The 23759-nt window shown below is 40.9% G+C and overlaps 1 protein-coding gene across 4 annotated transcripts in view; it reads right to left on the bottom strand.

Moving 5' to 3' along the window:
* SPOCK1 (SPARC (osteonectin), cwcv and kazal like domains proteoglycan 1) overlaps positions 1–23759 on the bottom strand; it is a 384074-nt gene that overhangs the window by 78668 nt on the left and 281647 nt on the right. The window lies entirely within an intron of this gene.

Here is a 23759-nt window from a genome sequence, read left to right as displayed (position 1 = left end):
GCTCCCCCAGGGTCCCCAATGGGGTCCTGGCATGGCCCTAGCCCATACCCATGCTTCGGATGAGAGCCACACCCCTGGATCCCTTTAATGGAATACCCTTAAAGAGGAGGGGCAGGTGATGGCCACAACCTCCCCTCCCATGAACCAGGTTTTAGCGACCGAAGCATTAAGCAGATCCGGGGAAGCAGGAAAGAGAGATCCCCCGGCCATGCGGCTGCTTAAATACGGTAAGCCATGCTCCCTGGCCAAACAGATTGTTCGGCTGGGGGCGTGACGCGACTGGGACTCCACTATGACGCAGGGGCACTGCCATGCCCCCCACTGTACGCAGTGAGAGCATGTGGCCTGTCCGCAACACATATTTTCCTGTGTATAAGACTAGGTTTTTTCCCTAAAAAATAATGTCAATAATTAGGGGGCGTCTTATACTCTGGGCCATCTCCCCCCATTTTCTTAAATCTGAGTCCCACAAAATAGAGGGCATCTTATACATGGGGGCGTCTTATAGACAGAAAAATTCGGTAATTCCCCTTTTGCACCTGCACTCTCTAGGAAGATCATCCTATGCCCATTATGTTGGTTTTTTTTTGGGGGGGGGGATGAAAATATCCACACCACTGCAGGGGGAGGGGGAGTTAGTGTATGTGTAGTTGCAGTGTTCGTGCGTTTTTCAGTGGTTGCAGTAAGTGTATGTCTGGGAGTTTTATTGCAATGAGTCTGTGTGTGCATGGTTGCAGGGTGTGTCTGATGCAAGTTGACAGATCCTGTGGTTTCAATGTGCCCATTGGCCCCAAAATGTTGACAACCCCTGTTCTACAACTTAAGAAGAAAACGGGCAGAATAATTTTTGTTCTTTCCAATGTAACTCACGGCAATGTTTGAACAGAAACAAAAAGAGCTATCCATAGACCTCATACCAGTGTGATAGCTAACACGTCTTTGTCTGAAGTTCCATAATTATGTTGTACTTCTCCTATGGCACATTTCAATGGATAAATGCAATACTGCTTTAAGCTACATTTGTTCACAGTGATCCCCAAATACGAAAGTGTTCCAAAACCATTTTACTACAAATGGAAATCATCTGCTGAATTTGATGCTAAATATACATTGATATAATAAAATACATGTGGGGTGGGAGAAGATGACAGAAATCAACCCCTGAAAATTCTAGCACTAGGTTTAACAGCTGAGTCTGCGTGGCAAGTTGTCAGAGAGTGTATTTTGGCTAAAGTGGGCCCCTGAGATTTTTTACAACCTTACATGTGTCATGATTTAATTTTCATTTTCAGAAAACCTACAGCAATGCATTTTGCATAAATATTCATATTTCAAGAGAAATATAAAGTAACAACATAAACATTTATTCCTAGCTATTTTATATTTCTCTCGTTTGTGGGACCCCAGTGGTGTACCATCATCTCCAAAAGAAGTCAGTAGCTGCTTCCTTTGAATGTGAATTCAGCTTACTCTCTCCCTCTCTTGATAATGTCTCTAGGCCCATGGGGTCAAGTTTGAATTTTATACTTTCCCTTGTCTACATTTTCATATCTTAGGGTTGCCCAGAAGATTGCGGAGCATGATCAATAAAGGCTGTCAATCCTTTGAAACCATAGTGTAGGATATCAATTCAATATTATTCAAGTTTCCCACCTTCTCCCTAAAGGGCACGCCAAGAATAACAAAACTTCTAAACTAAAAATGTTCTACAACATGCTTGTGTTTTATAGCATATGTTTAATTTAAATCTTACAAAAGAATGGTGTCAACATGCAACTTGTTTTATGGGTTTTTTCTGTTTCCTTTCAATATATTAACTTCTTTCTGTGTGCTCAATATATCAGCAGCAAACACTAATGATTTTTTTAAAAAATCTTTCTTTTACTCATCTGCTACATGAAAAAGCAGTGAAAATTTGAAACTACAGGATAGAGATGTTTGTCATCCTCAACTAATCTTTCCTTCTTTTCTGTGTCTCTTAGCAGATAATTAGAATCAATTGGAATTCAGACATCCCTTTGAGAAAGAGATTTTGTTTACATGCTTTTGAGCATTGTCTGCTAGAGTTCTATAGATGTTTCCATTATAAATCTTTCTCTTCTGATGTTTCTGGCTTAAATGGGGCTGGGGAGGATGCCATGGAATACATAGCTTCAAGGAACAATGCGGCTTCCTTTTTTTAAAAATGAAACAAAACGCAGAAATTAAAAACACTGATTTTTTTTAAATACTATTGTGCAAATGAGAAATGTTTCTTTATAATTGCTATGCTGTTTTTCCCCATGTCAAGTTTACTGCTTGAACTTGTTAAGACTACTTTTTAAAACATGAAAATGATGCATTATTTAAAGTACTGACAAATTTTTCACATGTTATATGGTTCTTTATTTATTGCCGTTTCTGAACTCAGCTTTGAGGTTGGCCAGCATGCTGCTTTAACTGCAATGTATATGTTTTAGCATTTTAATGTATTTTAACTATATTATGTAACGAGCTTCGAAGACTTATTGAGTAAACAGTGAATAATAAATATGGAAACATGAGTCTTCCAAATGCTGCATTCTATTCCCATTTATTAAATATATTAAACTAGATTTACATCCATGTAACTAAAGAACCATTCAGCCAGGGAACTCCATTGGGTTGGAATTGTCACTGTTCTAATTAAGAACACTGTTCTCTAGGTGAATATGCACCACTGCCATTAATATTAATAGGCATTAAATCTAGCAATGGTGGTCTGGCCAAGACCCCCTAATTAACATTCACAGTCTATTGTGTAAATATGTATTTAGCCATCTGGGAAATGTGGGTGTTAAATTTGCTTTCTAAAGTGGATGTTATTTGCCTCTTTGAAGCAGATTTTACAGCTGATTAGGTCAGAAATACCAGTTTTACTAGCATCTAAATGTAAATTGACATGAAAGACCATTATTGACTGTTGTGTAAACGAATACACATTAAAAACTCCCTTCTCAGAGCATATTTACACTGCAGTCTAGCAATTCTTAAGCAGCTAGGAAAACAGTATACATTAGGAGTCTCCACATAAAGGAGACTCAGTACATATTGACAAAAGATATCCTTTGGAAATGAACTGAGTGCATTTATTAAGTGGGAAGACAATTCTGCTAACAGCCCCCCCCCCCCGTCACCAAAGTATCTGTAGGAATGGGTCCCTTGGAGGCATGGACACCTGTGTAGGCATTGCTGTCATTACCAAATAAGAGGCAGCAGGTGACCATATTGTCATGGTCTTTCTTGTTGCCTAAAATAGGCTGCTGATAGATTCACAGATGTTGTCTCCAGGGCAGATGGAGGAAAAGTAGGGGGTGGTGATGGTGGAAATGACTTATGGAATTGGATTTCAGCAAGACAGGAGAAGCCTTGGAGCAGAGCATTTCCAGGCATGGATTTTCTGGGGTGGCTTCTCACAGCTAGCACATATCTAACCAGATCAGCGGTGGGTGTGAGTGTGTGCGCGCAGGTGCACATCTGTGCATATCTATATAAAGACACAAACACATTTTCATATGACAATTGGTAATGAAAATGTGTTAATGAATCATGTCTGCTGATCACACTTCTGACCTCTACAAATTTTATCTGAACTTCTCCACCAAGCCTTTGTGTGTACCGGCTGATACAACGGTACCTTGGGTTACGAACTTAATTCGTTCCTGAGGTCCATTCTTAACCTGAAACCATTCTTAACCTGAGGCGTGCTTTCGCTAATGGGGCCTCTTGCTGCAGCTGCGCTGCCAGAGTGTGATTTCCGTTCTCATCCTGGGGCAAAGTTCTCAACCCAAGGTACTACTTCCGGGTTAGCAGAGTTTGTAACCCGAAGCGTTTGAAACCTGAGGTACCACCATAGCTGTCAACCTTTCCCTTTTTTGGTGGGAAATTCCCTTATTATAGCATTGGGAAACAGCAGGGAGGGTTGACAGCTATGGCACTGTACTGTGTACAGAACCAATTTGCATATACCTTCTGCAAAGCGTTCGGAGCCAGAGTGCATGGTCCTGACTATCACCATCCTTCCCATGGAAATGTCTACTAAGCAGGGCTCTAGGCAGTCTTCCTAGAAACAAATCTGGGGAAGTCCACCTCCTGACTTGCTCTGCTTCTGCTGCCTTGATGGCACCGGGGAGAAGCTGTGGCTATGACTGCAGCTCTTGAACAAGCACACTCTCGCCTCTTGCCTTTCCCAATGCCATGTTTTCCTGTGCTGCCACCAGCTATCTGTGTATGGGTGAACTAAGGAGCTCTTAGAATCAAGCCAGCACCACTTCAAAAGTTGTTATTTGTAACAATAAGATGATCCAGAGAGAAACTGGAGTAACAGCTCTTGAACCTGTTACACTTCTGGCTATGGTCAGAAATCTGACACAGGATCATGCAAACTACCACAAAGAAATAGATGGTGGTTGTTTCCAAAAAGAATGTTTGCAACTCCAGTTATAAGTGGATGGTTAAACACTTTTGCAACAGTCTCTACCCTTCTGGTCATCAGCTATGAAATGTGCAGAACCGCACTTCCGGCGAGGACGCCATGCTGGGCGGTCGTGGGTCGTTTCGGTAGCGAGACGACCCAGGCCAGCCCGGGGGTAGGAGCCCCGCTACCACACAGCGGGGCTCCGATAAGCCACGGGAAGAGCGTCCCGCGGCTTGGGCTCTCCAGCGAGCCCGCTATGGCGCTGGGCTCTTCTCCCGATCCCCTTGTAAAAGGGGAAAGGGAGTGAAGGGTCCCCAGCGCCGGGCTGTGGAGGCAATGCCCCAACTGGGCGGCGATGTGGCGGCTGCCGCCTGCACGAGCGCGTCGTTCTACCTGATCAGGAAAAAATGAAGAAACACGGAGGCCGTGAGTACGGGATTAATCGGATCTAAATTTGACAATTGGCACTCCGGGAGGGACTTTAAAAAGGAAGCCCGTTCCTCCCCTTTGCTAAATGGAGAAAATAACATTGTTTCCGATGGTGACTGCTGCTGCAGTACTGGATATAAAGTTTCGATGGAGTTTTTCTCTGACAAGTGAGACTGATTGAATTCCCTTAAGGGGAACTAAATTGATGGAAATATTTCTTCTTGAAGTTGCTGGAATGTAATCTTTTCACCCTGACTCTGAGGAAAATGGCGGCGGAAACTTATGGTTTAAGATGGAAAAATACTGAAACTTGATACCCTATGTCTGCTTCCACTATGATTGGTTTCGTTTTTAAACTGGCTCTGGACTCAGAATTGACTCATGAACAAAGGATTATTTTTTTGAAGCTAGAATTGCTAAATCAGAAATTAATTTTGCTGAACCAGGATGTTGAGGAGAAGTTATACTCCACAGGAAAGACTTATGAGACTTTGGTTAATTTGGAAGGAAACCTTGGCAGAGAACTTGAGGGAATTTTTGAGAAACAAAGTACAATGACTATGCAACTCCGGGACGAAGGAAAATCCTGTTGGGGTGAGAGACCCAGGATTAGAAAACAATTTATATCCAATTTCTGGGGTGAGAGCCCAGGAATGATGGGGAGAAGATTTGTGAATCTACAATTAGAAGATGACCGGAATTTTGAAACGGAGATGCTGGAAGGTGATGATCTGTGTACCCTGAAGTACCCTGCAAGGACATTTTTGGACTATGTCTGGACCTGTGGATTTATGGAAAGACAAAGAGAGGACATTCTGGACATTGTTGTTGGAGAGAGATGGAGAAATGTCTGGGGGGAAACCCCGAGATGGCGAAGGGAAATGGTTAGAAAAGGGATAGGGTGAGAATATTTAAAATATAACTGGGATGGCTCACTATGGTACCCTGAAGTCAGTGTGTTAAGATTTTAAGAATTTGAACAAGTGAAGAGATATGTGAATGTCTAATTAGCAGCAGTTTAAGTGATATAAGAAATAAGAGTTGAGTTAAGAAGTAATAGGATGTATTTTGAAGTAAAAGTAAAGATTAAGAAGTTTGTTTAGATTTTTTGGATGATTTGAATTTTAGAAGTTATTAAAATAAATTAGAATTGGAACCAAAGGAGAGAAAACGGGGGAAGTCACCCCACCTAGATTCGAACAAGAATTTTTTTTTTGTTTTATAAGCAAGAAAAAGAATTATTGGTGTTTTTGGCGGTGGTTTGTATTTGTTTTTCATTATGTTTTGAATGTTGTGTATGTGTTGTGTTATGCGTTTTGTTCTTTGTTTTGGAAAAAAAACCAATAAAAAAAAAAGAAATGTGCAGAACCAACAATAAGTTACTGTTTTCCGTTTATCATCCCTGCTTTTTTGTGGTGATACAGAAACACTTTGGCCACCTCATGAGAAGGGAAGACTCCCTGGAAAAGACCCTGATGTTGGGAAAGATGGAGGGCACAATAGAAGGGGACGACAGAGGATGAGATGGTTGGACAGTGTTCTTGAAGCTACTAACATGAGTTTGGCCAAACTGCGGGAGGCAGTGGAAGATAGGGGTGCCTGGCATGCTATGGTCCATGGGGTCACGAAGAGTCGGACACGACTGAACAACAACAACAGAAACAAAGGTTGTGGGCGTAGTGGTGAATGGAAATTCCCCCTTACTCTCTGGGGATACACTTTCTAGTTTTAACATATGATGGGGTAAAAGAAAATCAAACAATCTGCGTTTTGAACTATAGGACCTGTTGTTTTGTTGTGATTTAAGTTGTTCCCCTCTGTAGTTTTTACTCTGAATAGCAATCTATTTGAATTTTGTGAGCTTGGCATTAACTTAACCTAGAGAGCACTGTTTACTGTTTCCTATACATGTCCTCAAGTGCTCTCCTGATTTCACAAGAAAGCCTGGATTTCTGCAGGCTTTTGTTACATTAGTGATTGCGGGGGCATGTAGACCCACAATTGGCAGACTGGTTGAAACATCCAGTTGTTCTAGTGGCAGGGCTGAAAACCAAGTACTGGTATACAATCATGGAGTGCTATAAAACTGCTCATCTATACCTAGCAGAATCAGCTAATTTTGGGCCCAGCAGATGGATCGCTCAAGCATAAAATGCTATTTTAATGCCAAATAAATTGTCCTGAGCAATAGCTGGAGGATCAGCTCATTCTGGGAGAAGCAGAAATGTTCAGAAGTTCAGTTAATCACATTGGTTTTATGATAAAAATGTGTGCACAGTAACAGCAAGGATATGCCAGTCCAAAGGAGATTTAAAAAATCCAGCAGGTACTTAATAAAGCTTTTTAACCAAAGCATTAAACTGATTCAGGGCTAGGCAGCCTCTTCAGAAGGAGGCTATATAGACTAACATGTTATTGCCATCACATTTGGGGAACGTTAAATCAATTCACACCTCAGCTCTCTCCACATCATTAAAATGCTACCCTTCCTGCTGCTACAGAAGTGAAGAGGCCTGCAGAGAGTACTACAGGGACCAGGTCCCTGGGCAGGCAGGCAAAGTGGGAGCAGCTGCTGCCCCAGCTGGGCGTGGTCCAGAACAATGCCATGGTCAACGGTATGAAAACACATGGCACAATCAAGGAGAACCAACAGGGTTGTACTTCCCCATCTCTATGCTGGCAAAGGGCAACCAACGCTGTTCCAGTGCCAAAAATAGACCTAAGTCCAGACTGAAATAGGTCCAGGTAGTCTACTTCCTCCTGGCATACCTGCAGCCGGCTAGTCACCACCCTCTCAATCACTTTGCTCAGTAATAGAGTATTAGAGACTGGTTGACAGCCTTCTAAAACCTTCAGATCCATGGAGGACCACCTTGCGTGAGTTTGCACTACCTCTTTCAAGGTGGTAGGCAAAACTCCCTCCCTTAGCAAGGCATGAACCTATCCTGGATCTATCCTCCTGCTAGATTTTATCAGCTTGAAGGCCAGGGATCAAAAGCGCAATAATACAAATGTCTGTCCACACTCTCAAGCATGGTGCGGGAGCTCAACAGCTCACCATTTCGATCACATTTTTCTCATCCTCTTAGTTTTCAGTAGGATTTGCAGGGTGTTATTTTTCATTGGGATGACCTGCAAACAAAACATTTAATGTGGGCAACAGTCCTTTTATGAGAGAAGAGGACTGAGGGGGACATGATAACACTCTTTAAATAACTGAAAAGCAACCACACAAAAGAGGGCAAAGACTCCTTACAAACACAAAACATAATGGCTGGACTCAACTAAATATTTGCACAACTGGCAGCCAACTGTATTTCATTAAAAAGCAGGAGCAGTCAATTTCTAAAACATGTATCGCATCAGTCCACACAAAGGCTTGAATGAATAGATAAGTTTTCAACAAGCACTGAAAGGTGAACAGCAATTGTACCTCATAACTCACACTTCTAAGGAAGAGAAATGCCCTTTTGTTATTTATGATTTTCAGGTAACTCTTCAAGCAGAATGAACGTACACAAGGGCCAATGTTTCCTGCTTGAAAACACATAACAGATTCCTGTGGGTTGTATAATGTAACTGACTAATAATCTGCCTTCTGCTACTTTCACATGTGAGTACTTATTCTCTTTCCCAACATACTGATTACTATATAATGGGTGACTAGTGCATTTGGTTTCTTTCCCTTATATATTACTTTAAACTCATTTGATATTATCTGACTGTGGTCTATTTTAACATTTCTAATTACCAGTTTGGTTTCTCCAAGGCAAAAGCCTGGGTAGACCACACTCTTTAAAGGCAGTGTGTGTGTGTGTGGTACTGGGGTCCCCAAACCCTGGGAACCAGCCCTTCTCCATTTGCCAGGTAACCAGAGTCAATAACCAACCCTGCAAGGTAAAACACAGTTTGGGCCAGGAGGCTCCCATATGTTACCAGATGTCAGCTGAGATTCATAGCTACCAAAGCTAAAAACCAGGCTTCCTGTCCTTGAGCCTCAGGCCCACAAAAGCTCCACAGTAGCAGTTTGACCAAGAGGCCAAGATAATTGGACTCAGTGCTAAGGCTTTTACTGAGAAAATACACATGGGTTGAAGATATGGATTTAAAATGATTTTTTAAAAAGCAGCATAAAAAGAAACTGTGTACCAGTGAGAAAACAGAAATAGTTAGGAGTACACTTGTTAATGTCAAAACTGAGCAAAAACCAATAAAGATAACTTACCTGGCTCTAATATAAACCATTCAGAGCAACGGACCGCACAGAAACATAACCAGAGGTGTCAGAAATCAAAGTGTGAGGCACCAGACAAGAAAAGGAAAAGTTTGGTCTAGGTACTGAGCTAAGCCTTCCTACCCAATCAAGGTACAAGCAAGCTGTAACCTTCTAAAACTTTAGAGAGAGCCTTCTGTCTCACAGCTGAGGTACTGTATCTTTTGATTAGTTAACTGCCATTGTTGCTGAAGACTCAGCACAGGTGCAAGCCATGAGATCATTTTCCAATTAGTGAGAACAAGCTATTTCTATGGGGTCAACTTTTTACCCAGAGGTGTTAGTAAGGTAAGCTATGTTTTTGGACAAGGGTTGAATAGGGTTAAAAATTGTGATGCTAGACTAAACTGTCCTTCCTCTGACTGCATGGAAAGTATTCACTGTACTACTGAGCCCTACACTCCCATACAATATTGTCTGTCATTGATGGAAATAATAATAGGTAAATAAAGTCAAAGGTGATTGTTTAGTTAACACCTATACCTGTACCTATATGCTTTCATTTGGACAACATCAGTGAGGCATTTGGGCAGTCCAAGATCTCCATGCACACTGCTTAGGCTTGCATCCTGGGGAGGTCACTTTGGTGCTGCTAATGCAGCAATTTAACTTCACCCCCAGAGGTGCTCTCCATTGTCTCTTGAGACAGATGGATGCCAACAGGAATACCTTTCATAATTTGCTGACCTGTAGATGTTCTCCCCATGCCTGAAGTAAAGCGTGCACTGCTGAAATAGAAAGGATACACTCTTGGCAGTCATGTATCGGGAGACAAACAAACCTTGTAGCAGTTGCTGTAAGATCACCGACACGTACAGTGAGGGGGGAAAGTATTTGATCCCCTGCTAAATTTGCCTGTTTGCCCTCTGACAAAGAAATGACCAGTCCATAATTTTAATGGTAGGTTTATTGTAGCTGTGAGAGACGGAATAACAATGGGAGACATTGTTTAAAAAGGTCAGTTTATTCTTTTGCCAATCAAATGCATTCAAAACCCCTGTATTTACAAAAATAAATGAACAAGCAACACTTCATTCAAAGTAAACAAAACTATTGGCAGCCAATGAAACGACACACACACAAAAGCAGATGGCATTTACTTGACTTCCTGGCAGCAGAGTTGCTGCCACTTACTGGGAGAGTGGGAGGAGCCACAGGGAGATTGTGCAAACACCCCGGCAGGAGTGTCATATTGGCTCTACTGCTGCATTCTAACAGCACTGACCTCCCACACCACTTTGCTCCTCCCACTGTGCCTCTGGGTAAGCAACAGTGACCCACCCGCTGTGAGGTCAGTTAAGTGCTGCTGCTCCACACTGCTGTCCACTACTGAATATATATGCAGAAAAGCCTGACAAACTTAACTATTAACAGTTTTAAAATTAAAGTTTGTGACAAACAAGGGAGTTGCCTTTAGTCTTTGTTCCCAGGCTTTGTAAATGAGCCTCTCTGAGAGTGAATACAGCTCCAGGCAAAATGGTCTATGTAAGGATAGAGACCTTTGCTTCTAGGTCTGTCTATAAGATGCTGAGCCTGCGCCGAACATGCACAAGATACTGTATGGTATTATTGGGATGTATTATTTGAAGCAAGTTCTGCAAGTAAAGTTTTGAATAATATCTAATGGGTCTGGACAATGTTTTGTTCCACTAAGAGTCAGTTTTTATGCATCCAGTTGCTTCAATGTTGCACAATATTAAAATCTACAAAAAACAAAAACAGAACAAGAACAAGCAAAATGCAGTTCAACACATTACGGGTCTACACAAAATGTCTGGGAGAAAAAAAATGGATGAGTTGTGACTGAAACCCATACAGAAATGCTTTACAAATTGTTTTAGTTCCAAAACAAAGCAAGCACAGCTAATCCCCTTTGCCATATTCATGTGTCTCTGCCTTTAATAAAATGGTTTTAGCCAAGTCTGAAAATACTTCATTTGATCTTTTCTTACAATATGAAATTAGTGTTTAGGAAGTGCACAAGTTGTACCACTTTCAGGGGTTGTTAATTGCAATGCAAGGCCACCTCATTCCATAGACTGTTCATTAGTTTGAACTTGATTGTTTATATCACAAAAGGTTTACATGTCTTATGCTTAGTCAATAGATACCCGAGAAACAGTTCCACCACCTATGTGGATTCCTTTTCTGCCATCCTTGACTACTGTATTCACTCCCATATGGGAGCTTACATATAACAGAAATTTTGCTAGTGGGGCAGCCTGAGTTGGTTAGTCCTCTGATCACTATGTCATGTTTTATCACTTGCGTACACCATGCTGTGTCACTTACACACTCCTTTGTCCATGTAACTTTGTGTATAAATCTTAGCTATACAAATGATGTTGGCAGAGTTATCAGTCCTTGTCCACTTTTACATGACCCCCATTTATCAACAGTTTTTAAATTATACTAGCTTTAGGCATAAACAAACAACTGGTAATTAGAAAATACATTGATCTTTAAAATTAATTGTGTGCCTGCTAAAAACCAATTTTACAAAAGTAGAAAACCCAATCTTGCTTAAATAGTGATTTAGGTGTCAACTGGAAGAGAAAATAAAACAACATTCTCCCAACAGTATGTTTTTTTAAATTTTTTCCCTGGGGGTACACATAGTTAGCACACTATCCTGTGCTATCCTTTTGCAGTTGCATTGGTATTTATTATTATTATTATTATTATTATTATTATTATTATTATTATTATTATTATTATTATTATTTATATACCGCCTTATACCTGGAGGTCTCAGGGTGGTTCATAGAAAAGATATGCAGGCAACTAGATTCTGTAGACAGAAAATGGAATTGCTATGCTAATTATCTATATCTATCTATCATCTATCTATCTATCTACTATCTATCTATCTATCTATCTATCTATCTATCTATCTATCTATCTATCATCTATCTATCTATCTATCTATCTATCTATCATCTACCTCACTTCAGATTCTTCAGAGCAATTCTAACAACAATCCTACAAGGTAGAGCAATATTGTTGTCCCTATATGGCTGATGTGAAGCTAAAAGAAAATAACTTTCCAAAGACTGCCTGGTGGAAGGAAGATTTGAACCAGGAATTTATCTGACCAAAGATCAGAGTCTTAGACAAAACACTACAGCAGTTGCAGAGAACATTGTTAACAAGCGGGGAGGCCATAGATCCCAGTCATAACATTGGAGTGGTGAAATCAACTAATATTTTAAGCTTTTTTTCTGGGGGGGATGCAGCGGTATGCATACCCCTAAACATTCTGTGAATCTATGTTTGGCCTCATTGATGGACAGTATTTCAATATGAGTAGGAAAATGAGAGTACCCCTAAACATTTTTTTTTAAAGAGAAAAAAAGCACTGGTTTTAAGGATTAGTAGCATACAGGATCTGAATGTTCTGAAAGCACAAATGTAATTGGTGAAAATAAGCTTAAGAACATAGGAAGAGCATTGCTGGACCACACCAAAAGCTGATTTAGTGTAACATCCTGTTCTCACAGTGGCCTACCAAATGCCTATAGAAGCCTGCAAGCAAGATGTAAGCATCACATTCGAACCTCCTCACTCATGTTCGCCATTAACTAGTATCCAGAAGCACACAGTTTGACTCTGAGCACTACTAGGACTGCCGTGCTGGCATATGCAAAGTGTTCTGAGCTTTTTGAAAGGCAAAACAGGGCACAGGTGTGAAAAAAATAACAATTAGTAGAGATTCCTTTAATCCCTGGTTACTCTTTAGGCATTTTGGAGAAAGATATGGGCATAAATGTTCATATTAGCATCTTCCCAATTTTGTAATTTACATAATGATTTCTTATTTTTGATGAGGTCCTCTAATTGAACAAACCACACAATGGCTACTGCTAACCTTTATTTCACAGTTTGAGAACACGCTAACTAAAATATTAACCAATAGTTCAATGGCAATTTCTTATATACTTTTCAAGCAGAACATATCCTGCTATTTCACAGCTGAACTCCCAAAAGAAGAGACGTATGTCCCTTGTGTGAAATGTGCCATATATCGCAAAGCACCCTTCTGTGATTTTTTATGATCCATCCTCACCTTGCAAAACTTTGCCACAATGGATAGCTTTGCCACAAAACTTCAAAAACTTCTGAAGTACTACAATGAAATTGATGTATAACTCACAATGATTTCAGATAAGCTTGTTTTATTTTTTATTAGAGGCAGGTTGGTCAGAAATTATGGCAGTTGTAGTTCAGCCAGGGGCGTAGCAAGGTAAATTGGTACCCCGGGGCAAAAACATTTTTGTCAACCCCCCCCCCCGAGGCATGGGAAGGTCAGGTGGTACCCGGTGCGGAAAAAATCTTGTCAACCCCCCCCATTGATTCCCCCCCCACAAAAATGGTTTTACGTTATTTCATATTTTCTTACAAAGGAATAATAACAAGTAATAATAAAAAAACTTTTATTTATATCCCACCCTCCCTGGCCAAAGTCGGGCTCAGGGTGGCTAACATCAGATACATAACATTGGTATAAAATCAAACAATAATTAAATTACCTCCTAAAAACGTCTCAAAATCAAATTAAAGTCTAATTAGATGGATTTCCACAGGGTTAGGGTTGGGAACAGTAAGTGTTCTCTGAACTGAAATTTCAGCCTTCATGACATAGGAAAACAGCCAAGTGAACAGCTACTTTGGTGGAGGGTCAAGATATTAACCGATATGCATGAAATTTCATATATAGCTATATAATCCCTAGTATAGTAAGATAAGACCTTCGGAGCAGACATTTTCCCCCAAAAAATAAAAAAAAAATTGTTCCTTGATCATTTGTCATCCCTCCATTATGGAACACGGGGCGGCCCACCCCCCACCCCCTTGCTACGCCCCTGAGTTCAGCAACTCCTGGATGGCCACAGGGTCCCTGTTCTAGGTCTAAAGGTAAAAGGTAAAGGCCCCCTGGACAGTTAAGTTCAGTCAAAGGCGACTATGGGGTTGCGGTGCTCATCTCGCTTTCAGGCCAAGGGAGCCGGTGTTTGTTGTCCACAGACAGCTTTCTGGGTCACATGGCCAGCATGACTAAACTGCTTCTGGAGCAACAGAACACTGTGACAGAAGCCAGAGCGCAATGAAATGCCATTTACCTTCCCACTACAGTGGTACCTATTTATCTACTTGCACTGGCATGCTTTCAAACTACTAGGCTGGCAGGAGCTGGGACAAAGCAATGGGAGCTCACCCATTGCAGAATTCAAACTGCCGGCCTTCTGATCGGCAAGCCGAAGAGACTACAGCGCTACTCCTGTCTGAGTCTATAGGCCTCTCTGGAATGCAGACGTTGATCACTTCTGCTCTCTGTTTCTACCACTTCATGAATGAACTAATCTATTTGTTGTTGGTTCAGCCTCAATTCCTGGCTTTGAGTTTTTTATTTTATTTTGCCCCTTCACCACATTGGTATCATTCTTTCCTATATTGGTAGCTTTGGAGTGTGGTCCTGTCAGGGAACAGGCAACGCCCAGTGGGGCGGTGCAGGGGCTGTCAGGGGACAGAGAGCCCCAGCACCGCGAGGATAGCAGGGGAATCTCCAGCGGGAGGGACAGGCAGGAAGGTAGCCCAGCGGAGAGGGGCTGGGGAATGCTCCAGAGACCCAACACCCACTCAGCGGGCACAGACAAGAGGGAGCAATGGCAGTTCCATCGCCCCAATTACGTAGGGGCGTCAAACGTAAGGAGGGTAGGAGGAGAGTGGGGGTGCCCAAGTTCTTATGTTGGGGGCGCTCCCAAAAAGCGCCACTTCCGGGATCTGAAAGTGACTAAGCTGGTCATGGACTTTTGAGCTCTGCACTGTACATATCTGCACAATAAAACCTGTAAATATACGGGACCCGAGTCAAGCCTCTTTACTCGCGAGGAACCACAGCAGAACCCTTACAGGTCCATTAGGACAATGGGGTTTTGCCTTGCCAGTTGCAGCCAGTCCCCAGCTGTTTGCCTCCTTACTTACATCCAGTTCATTTGTAGATCTCAGCACAGAGGAAGATGGGGATAAAATTAGTTGTTTCTGTCTATCATTGCCTCTAACTCCATCTACTATTGGTCTCCTTCCTTATGCCCTACCACTTCCAAAGGGCACAAGCCACCACTGTTATGCATGTTTATGAGAATCAGCTTAAAAAACAAAAAGGAGTGTTTCATGTTAACTGAGATTGCACAATTTCATTTTGTTGGTCCTATGTGGCGACAATACTAAATGTACATGCAGCCACATTTTGCAGAGATACCAGGAATCTTGTAAGTGTCTCCATTTTTAATATTTCATTTTTACTGCTATTGTTTCTTATCTCTGTGGTGAAGAATTCCAGTGTGGTACAGCTGAATATTTCCAAATGATACATTCAAAGAAGATATACGGTGGCATTTGAAGGATATTTCCCAAAAGGTGATGAAAGTTGTAAGCAAGTTGAACTATGGCTTATTCTGGTTCCCTGTAGGCTCTACTCGGATTATTGCACATTATTTTTTACATTATATTTTTAGAATTCTCATTAACCTTCTTTTTGTCAAGGTTGTACAAGACATGCCATTAGTTCACTCTAGGCCTTTGTGTTCTTTGGGCAATTTGACACATAAATGACAACTACACATTTCTTGTTTATCAGTCTGAAAGCCTCGAAAAGGTTTTTTTTTCCCGTGGCTCAAGGTTGGTGGCGGTATATGTGTAGTTTCTGGAGGGCCTGGTGTGTTTGTTTGGAGGTCTCATCTTAACTTCTGCACTGCCATAAGGCAAGCAGTTTTTAAAGTCTGCATGGGTTTGAATACACAGAGAATAGGATTAAAGAGTCAGAGCTATTTAGGGAGTTTGGAAATGCACATTATTCCTTCCCAGAAGTTTGATGACGTCTACTGCTCTTTGGGATGCGGGTGGTGCTGTGGTCTAAACCACAGAGCCTAGGGCTTGCCAATCAGAAGGTCGGCAGTTCAAATCCCCATGATGGGGTGAGCTCCCGTTGCTTGGTCCCTGCTGCCGCCAACCTACCAGTTCGAAAGCACGTCAAAGTGCAAGTAGATAAATAGGTACCGCTCCGGCGGGAAGGTAAACGTTGTTTCCGTGTGCTGCTCTGGTTTCGCCAGAAGCAGCTTAGTCATGCTGGCCACATGACCCGGAAGCTGTCTGCGGACAAACGCCAGCTCCCTCGGCCTATAGAGCGAGATGAGCGCACAACCCAGAGTCGTCCGCGACTGGACCTAATGGTCAGGGGTACCTTTACCTTTACTGCTCTTATAAGGTATTCTGCAGCATGCATCCTTGCTAAACTAAGGCCTTTTTGCAATTCATTTTTGCTACCCTTTCTCTTCTTGTGGGCCAAGACACTAAATTTGCCCGGAGACTCTGTACCAAACAACATTTCTAATGAGAGGTTATTATAATTGTGGTACAACATACAGTCTAAATTAGTCAGAAATTAACATTGTATCAGAATTACTGCTTTCTGGCCTCCACATATTTCCAGTCTCCTGTATATCAGTCTGCACATGAGATATCTTTTACTGTACATTTTAGAAACAGTTGGGAATTAGCAAAAAGTTATTAGTAGGGCTTAGATGTTATCTCCTGAAGAACTCAAAGGCTCAGAAGTTTTAAAATGTTTTATTGCAATAAGATGTTCAATGACTTCATACATATTAATAGATGCCTTGAAGTGGAAAAGGCCAGTTCTTCTAGTTTAGATAAACACTGTGCTGCTAAACATGAATGAAATAAAGCAAACAAGGCAACTCTTACAAATATTTACCTCCTAGGAAGCCTTGGAAAGAGAACATGCAGGTCTCATTTGCATGCTTCATGCTGACAATATGTGTGTTTGGGGAGCCTATTTACATATTCAAAGTCAATTCACTTCAATAGTCAAATGTATTCCCTCCCCCCAATACAAAATCACAGAAGCTGAAAGATCTACCTAGGTAAAAAAAATGATTGTGGTCCAGATAGTGTTCATTAAATGACCGGCATGCCTAGATAATGCACAGCAAGGTACATACAAGAGGGGGAAATGTATTGAATTGCTCATGTGAAGTTATGCTGCTCAGGCTTCTCTATTTCTTTAGGTGTGATGCCACCAAAGTTAACCAACACAAATCCTTTTTAAGCATGTGTGTAAAAATTTAATTAAGAAAGTTGACTAGCCAGATTTTTCAGGAGGCAGAAAGGGTTCACGTTTCAAGCTCCCCACCCATACACAGCATAAACAAACAATTTCGGCTATGCATATGCGAGATAAAACGTCAGGTAAACATTTGAAAATGCATCCACCTTTGAAATAGATAAAAGAGAAGCCCTTATTCATAAAATTAATTCTAGTGCTCGTATAAGGCTGAACCCGAACAGAAGTCAGGTGATGGCCATATATCTGCTAGGTAGCATTACCAAGGTCAGATTAGATGTGGAAGGATGCAAATCACCATTCTGTAAATGTGCATGATTATATTTTGTGTGCAGAAGCAAACAAAAAAGGGAACAGAAATAGAAAACATATGACGACGATGTGTAACACATTAAGTAAGGCTTAAATTTGTTACAAAGCTTTGCCAACATAAAAGTTATAAAAGAATTGAAGCGTAGTTTGAATTATTTTTTTTCGGTGTACAAATTCTGCCCACTACTTGAGTCAACAACAAATACTACATGGAACTGATATCCTGATAACCATCTGTGTTTGGCATTCAGCCCAAAGGTGCCCCCCCCTTTTATCCAACTCTTGTTCGATGCCTGCCTGAATTCTACGTGCATTTTGAAATGGAAGACTGACTTTTTCCGTGGTTTATTTCTCATTTGGTATTCTTCTCTTGTCTTTGTTTGCACCAAGAATGACAGAAAAACCCTGTATGTTTTATGTAAGTCGTCTGTTACTGATTTAACTCTCTTGCCCTTTAACTAAAACACAGGTGGGGGGAGGGAGCAACTTCCATTATTTGGGAGATTAAGTGAACTATGTGAATCAAAGGATGCACAAAATTGCACATAACACCACCCTTAACACTTAATACACTTTTGAAAGGGTTGGCTCCAAAGGCAATCTGTGACTGATGAACTTCTTGAACAGCTGCACTGATTAATTATTTCTGGTCTAATTGTTTTTCCTGCATTGACTCATTTTGCCTGACACACCCAAATCTTGACTAGTGTGTATGAAACACACCTGCTAGCTTTTGAAAGGACTACTTTGCTGAACCAGAGCCTGCGTTATGATACATAATGAGAATTCCTGCATGAAGGGAAGCTGCTGGCAAGCCTTTGAGAAAGATCAAAGTATCACTACAGCCTGATGTTTGTAGCTTTAAAATAAAAATAGCCAAAGGCGCATAGTTTTCAAAGGTTCTGAAGTTTTAGCCAGCCCTATGTGTCTCTTTATACACAGAACTGGTTTCCAGAAGGCTACAAAGTGAGTGTAGGTCCTACCAAACTAATTTTAGGGCTGCCAAACGTCCAGGATTTCAAAGGTGAAATTGATGTCCTGTGGGAATTTGTCCTAGATCTTAGGCAAGTCAATAGAAAAATATTTTTGGCATTTATGTAAAAAAAACAAAAACCTTCTGGGGTGTCCTGGTTTTTACTTTTTGAAATATGGCAACCCTAACTAATGTGTCATTTGAAGCTGAAGTCTGAAAAGCGTATGTGCTGAATTTACAAAAAGGCAAACTAGGCACCAAAGTTTTTGCAGACTACACTAGTGGTACCTCGGGTTACATATGCTTCAGGTTACAGATACTTCAGGTTACAGACTCCGCTAACCCAGAAATAGTACCTCGGGTTAAGAACTTTGCTTCAGGATGAGAACAGAAATTGTGCCGTAGTAGCGCAGCGGCAGTGGGAGGCCCCATTAGCTAAAGTGGAACCTCAGGTTAAGAACAGTTTCAGGTTAAGAATGGACCTCCAGAACAAATTAAGTTCTTAACCCGAAGTACCACAGTATATAAATTGTTCTAACGACTCCAGGAGGCTTTCTGCCATTCTATGGGATTTTATGTGGGGCAAATTAAATTGCTCCTGTTATATTAGTGCACATCGTACACACCCAGCACTCAAGAAGAACAATGTTTTGTTTTGCTTTTAACCCAGGGGTCACATGGGCACACATGGTCTCGTGCAGGGGTTCCTGGAATGGTGACAAAATTGTTGGGAAGATAAGCATTAAGAAACACATTCGTTTTAAAACTTGTATTAAGGCATAGTAGAATTGACACCATTACTGAGATACATATGGTTCGAGGAAAGAATTCAATGCAACAGTATTGTAACCATTTTTGTCAGCACAAGTATTTCAGCTTGCAGGATGGAATGATCCCCTTTCCCTGCCCCACAAGCACACTATTCCAGGGGTTCTCCTGACCCACTAAAGGCAGTTTATGGGGTCATGGGGGTGCACAGAGGAAGGAGGGGACGAGTCCCACTGTGCAAGTGGAAGCCATTGCACAGGCTTCCTCTAGCAGGACCTGCCCCAAGAATTCAAAAGAATCCTTTAAAACCAGATTCTTCTTCTTATCTTTCACAAAAGAGCCATTAGCAATGCACTTACACACCACTGATAGTGCCTCCAGGTGTCTTTCACTCAAAGTATATCTGTTGCTGTGCTTGTATCTGGTTTCTCCATGATTTCCTCCTAATTCTATAACCTTATGTATTTTTGGCAGAATGCTATTATTTATATACATAGCACTAGTAGCCGTATATGTCCATCATATCTTTATCAATTCTGGAATGCTGAGAAATCTTTTTTCCGTTCTAAAAGCCAGAAAGAGTGCCAGGAGAATCAGGAAAGATTTTGCCAGGTAAGATTGGGAGGAAAGAAGGGGAATGGGGAAGACTGACAGTCAGAAAGCTTGGTGAGCCCAGGACTAGATATGGAAGGATCTAAGCTTAGCTCATACTTGAGGGTCGTTTGTTTGTTTTATACAATCAAATTGTACGTGCATTTCTTGAGGTAATAAAGGAAATAAAATATTTGCCATTATCAGAAATTTTGACAAAAGCTTGTAATTCCCAAGCAGGGCCCAACTAGCTGGTCACAATGACCACACATTGGGCATCAATGTATGAAGAGGGAATGCCTAGGCACATTTCCCCTATTCAGACATCCACCCACCCTTAACCTTCAGATATCAAGGGTGAGGCCAGAATGGTCCACCACACAGGAAGTGTGGCTTGCCCTACTTACACATTGATTACCACACAGAAGCAAAATACCTGAAAGGGTGTTTAGCTGAGGCATTTTGATCTGGAAGAGTTTGTATTCCAAGCTCTTCCAATTTGAACTTTGCCTCCATCACTAATAATTATAGATCGCATAGCACAATGCGTTTCTCATCTATACATTTTTAGACTATAATTATTTCTTTATACTTTAGAAAAATTGCAGCTAAACCTTGTAACAATGGGTACTGGGCACTGAAGGGTTTACATACCACAAAATGACTTGCACTTTTGCAAAATACTCAAGATGTACCAGATTAGTGGTAAAAATTAAATGTGACATCATTTAGGGGAGAGCATAACCCTTGTCTTACAAATAAAAAAAATTGAAACGAAAGACACTTTAGTACTGAATTACGAAACCTATTTTGTTGTTGTTACCTGCACAAAACCTATTGAAATAATAACAAAAAAAACCAACCACTTTGCTGAAGAGGGTTTGGTATGGTAGATTGTGGCCATTTGCCTTTCATTTGTGTGGCTTTACAAGAAATATTTTGATAGTATAGATAGGAACTAGGCAAAATGCAGCCTGCAACTGATATGCTTTCTCCTGATTGTGACCTGATTGTGTTTCATTCCAACACACTGCAGAGGCTCAAATGGCTTTTTCACTTCAGCTCCTTTCAAATCAAAATTGGTTGTGTGTGTGTGTGTTCTGCAAAAATGCCCAACCGTCAGATTTCATGCTTCCATCAACAACTGCGCTTAACCCCTCTTGGCACCATGTTGCTCCTTGACATGTCTCCCTCAAACATGTTACACATGATGACTTTAAAATTGGAATTTCCAGTGAGCAGTTCTCTTATGGATGAGAGACTAGGTTTCCTTAGAAAAACTGGGCATCTGACATCTACAGGGTAAAGGCCATTAACAATACAAAACCGTGATCTACCACAGACTTTAAGTACTCCACTGAATTTTATTTGGCATTTAACGCAGCCCTGGGTATGTGCTTTCTCTCCACAAATGAGATTAATTAATACAGAACTTTATGCAATATGTCGTTTAATGGCTCAAGATATTCTGTATTCAAAACTAATAAATAGTACTGATGTTGCTATCTCACATAATCATGTAATTCCTACACATAATTAATTCAATCAATTATCCCCCTATATATGTTATCTTTAACAGGGCAGTTTCTGAGGCAGTTAAAGGGAGTAATAGCAACAACATCACATCGTATTAAGTTACTAACTTCTGCTTACAACCACATTAAAACTAACTCTCAGGCAAAGCAATCTTTATAAAAGTTAGCATGGGGTCATAGTAGGGGAAATGGCAGCAGCCTAATGAGTGTTTCGCATACTTTAGACTCTAGTAATCTTGGTCTTAAGCAATTTTGTTGGGTTGCCAGTTTGCCTTTCGCTAACCATTCCAGGTCACTCATAATTAAAACACCAGAAAACTATAGCCCAGTCTTCCCCTGTCTTGTACCCACCAGATGTTTTTTTAAAAAATTATTATTATTATTATTATTATTATTATTATTATTATTATTATTATTATTTTACACGGGGTGTAGCATAAAGAGATGGGTCATTCTGAAGGGTGGTTATAAAGCACTCCAAACATGATCTGCAGAATTCAGTGTGAACTACACTGCGTGCCCCAACCTACAATATGGAAACACTGAACTGCATTTGCTTTGGAATTTGCATTAGCAAAGCTATTTAAGGAAAACACATCACACTAAATAAGAACTGATTTAGAAATACATGGAACTTGTATCTTTGCTGCTACATCTTGGGAGGGTTTTTTTGGGTGTGTGTGTGTGTGTAATTTCAGCTATGTTAAAATCTTGGATTTTCACATTCATTTCTATAGGCAACCCTAATTTCCTATAGCTGGAGACATGTAAAAATAGTTCCTCAGGAAATGACCTATTCAGGAAATGAGATGGGTTTTCTCTCACATTTTTGTATGCACGTGTCTCTTCTTCTGCCTACTTGTGCTTCATGCTTTTGGAGAAGGAAAAAGAAGAAAAATGGCAAAAAGGACAATGCAGGAAGAGATAGAGAGCTTTCTATTCTCCACCTTGCCCAGCTCTGAGCTCCTTGCATGCTCTCTTCAACAGCTTCCCTGACAAGCAGATCAGTAGAGTTTTGCAGCCTTCTTGCTGCTGTGGCCACCCTTCACTACTTCCATTTCCTTTGCCTCCCAGTTTTCATTTTCAACAAACACAATGTTCTATCACTTTGGGGCATAATCAGTCCTTATTTGGATGCTTTTAGACTCTCCCACTCTGGTTGCCTCAAGCCTCCTGATAGTTGTGGACACTTCCTTTCTTGGAGGTTTTTAAGCAGAGGTTGGATGGCCATCTGTCATGGACGCTTTAGTGGAGATTCCTGCATCACAGGGGGTTGGATGAGATGACCCTGGGACCGTGTCCAAATCTACAATTCTATGATACTAAGGCCTTTCCCCCTTATATATCTGACTTCACCCCCTGGTCAGCAATGCTGTCTTGGAGGGCTTTCAAACGTTGTTGTTTTTAAAAACCAAACACTTGATTTTTATTGTTGCTGTTTTAACCCTTGGTCTGCTGTGATAAGTTACTTTTATTTTATCTTTTAGCATATGCAGAGGCTCTTGTTTGGGAGCTACCATGAACTGTTGTAGGTAAAGTTCAGGTACAGAGAAACAAATTAGTGCAGACCTCAGTCTTTCCATGTAGTGCGGTGGAAATCTCAAATATACCTCCCTACTCCAACCTCCCCTCCATTTAAAAGTTGCTAACCCAAACAGAGCATTTGCAGTGGCAGTAAGCCAGGAAGTCCGTGCTTTAAACCGTACATGAACCACAAACTTACTAGATTGCCTTTGGCAAGAACCTCCATTTCTCAACCCCCCTGTCTCTTTTGTATGCAATAGAGGGTTGGTGTGAGATAATGTATGTGCAGCATTTGAAATCCGCAGGGAAACTAGTATATATTTGTTGCTGCTTCTTTTTTCCTATGACTACTATTTTGGCTCTGACTACGACTGTTGTTTTTGTTGTTACAGATGTGCTTACAACCTGCACCGTTAGCAGGACTTTGAAAATGAGGAAGGATCATTTCTTTAACTATAAAAGAACCTTTTAAAACAGCTTGGACACCTCTTTTCAAGAACTGTACAAAGTCCTTCAACCTTTTGCCCCAGACCAAGAGCAAGCACTCGGCTCCACTAAAACTAAAGTGTTAAAGTGGATTTGTGATACCCATTTGGCAGGGTCAATAGCACAGGTCAATGTAGAAATAAATTCCACAGATGAGATGTAGCCTTTTCCTTTGGTAAACCTGAGTTTTAAATTGAGGTCCAAGAATAAGTACAGCTCCAAGACATTTCAGAGAGACATAAGATGAAAATGAACAACATTTCTGTGTGTGACAATTTTGTCTCAGTAATAACCCC

This window comes from Lacerta agilis, chromosome 2 (assembly GCF_009819535.1).
Source record: "Lacerta agilis isolate rLacAgi1 chromosome 2, rLacAgi1.pri, whole genome shotgun sequence".
NCBI lineage: Eukaryota > Metazoa > Chordata > Lepidosauria > Squamata > Lacertidae > Lacerta > Lacerta agilis.
Note: the sequence above shows the minus strand (reverse complement) of the source record. Positions and strands in the feature narration are given on the sequence as shown.